This window comes from Opisthorchis viverrini (genome assembly GCF_000715545.1).
Source record: "Opisthorchis viverrini unplaced genomic scaffold opera_v5_140, whole genome shotgun sequence".
In the NCBI taxonomy this organism is placed as follows: domain Eukaryota; kingdom Metazoa; phylum Platyhelminthes; class Trematoda; order Opisthorchiida; family Opisthorchiidae; genus Opisthorchis; species Opisthorchis viverrini.
In genome coordinates, this window is record NW_008751796.1 from 1214836 (window position 1) to 1216643 (window position 1808).

The 1808-nt window shown below is 48.7% G+C and overlaps 1 protein-coding gene across 1 annotated transcript in view; it reads right to left on the reverse strand.

Annotated features, from left to right (window-relative positions):
- T265_06636 (hypothetical protein) overlaps nt 1–1808 on the reverse strand; it is a gene marked incomplete at both ends in the record, with an annotated part of 30465 nt that overhangs the window by 1743 nt on the left and 26914 nt on the right. The gene's annotated exons all lie outside the window — the stretch shown is intronic.

Below are 1808 nucleotides of genomic sequence, written 5' to 3' on the forward strand. Positions count from 1 at the left end.
CGGTGCCTAGTTGCCATGCCACCCGAAGGTTGCACGAGGGCTGGAATACTGCCAGGTTGCCCAAACCTGGACAAGGGAAGTCGAGAGGCAGAGGTCGGGTTCGAACCACCGACCTTCCGGTCAGCAAATTCGCGCTCTAACCACTGGGGCCATCTCGCCGTTTCATGAGTTTTGCCCCAAGTACTCCGGAACTAAGAAGGATGGGGAAGGCAGAGTACTCAGAGCCCCAAACAGCAGCGGTCCGTATGGCTAGCGCATACTGGCGTTTCAGCAGAAATACTCAAAAATAAGGCTAATGTTGCGAGACGTATACCGCACTTGAAAGGTACTTTTGCGCTGTTCCATAAATCCAAACGGTTTCTAAGCGTAGAAGCTGGGGACGAAACATATGTTCAAACAGCATTGGCCGCAAAACTCATAGTAACAACTGATCAGCCATTATACTCATCGTCGTGGTTCCTTCCATAAATCCAAACGGTTTCTAAGCGTAGAAGCTGGGGGCGAAACAGGTGTTCAAACAGCATTGGCCGCAAAGCCCATAGTAACAACTGATCAGCCATTAGACTCATCGTCGTGCACGAACACTGTGGTTGGTGCACGACGAATACGAGAGTCCTGCTCAGGAACCGTTCGCCATATCTGTCCCAGTTCTCAACCAAGGAGGCTTCCATCTGTGGACCAGCCTGGTAAGAGTATAATTGTGCTTAGTATTCGCGCATCCCGAGTTGCTGAAGGGCACAGACCTTCACATCGTGACAAGATCAACTTTGTCCGAGATAGAGTTCGCATTGCCGCGGAACCATCTGTTCCGCCAATAATACTATGAGAGTTAGGTTGATTGAACGGGTGTTAACTGTTTCGGTTTTAGGACGAGAAAGTCCATGATTCGAGACCTGACTTTTTGGCTGATTTGGCCCAGCCGCAGACTACCTGACATTCGTGCTTAGGACGGGTTTCGCGGTAGGAATTCACATGGTGAGGCTACAGATGAGCGGTATGCTCAGGGTGTGCATACATACGAATTCAATAAGAGCCAGTCAAGTTGATTGACGGGATTTCAGTGAATCAACCTGAATTCTCCGAGTACGAACACAGACTTCACCAAGAATATCGAGTTTTACCCCAAGACGGTCAAACGGATGCCATGTGGAATACGGTGAGATGCAAGAACTAACCATTGCGACTCCTCTCAGTGACCACTGATGGAACGACCGCAAGCAGCGAGAGTAGGCTTCTGTGGCTGCCACACTCAAACTGTCGTCCTGCACTGCCCCTCTTCTGTCCGCGACATCGTCAGGGGAAGGAGGTGGGAGGGTGAAGAGCAAATGAAGGAACTCGCGAACAAAGTTGAGCGACCTGTGAAAGTAGCCGGAAAAAAAACAGATTGTAAGTGAAGTTGAGACGACCGAATGACGCGTCGGAACGGGATTTCCACACCTCATGACCCGAAGAACGTAGTCTGAGAGTATCTGCTACCTCGGTAACCCGAGATAGTTTTATTCACACAACACTGCCTTGAACTTAAAAACTTACTATAAGGTACTTGATAATATGTTCTGAATTCACCAAGCTTTCATTTCGAACGGGTGAAACTTTTAACCCAAGCACAGGTAAGCTTTACAGAAACTCTGCCACAGAACACTTACGAGGCCGTTCACAGTTACGTTACAGACAATTTTACTTAACGGGTCGACTAGTGAGCACCCGATTCGGTATATAAAAAGCAGTACAATTGAGCGAGGTATCAGCTGATTAGCGCGAATCTAGTTCACCTCGCCTACTGCATCCAGCTTGATAATGCGTAATCC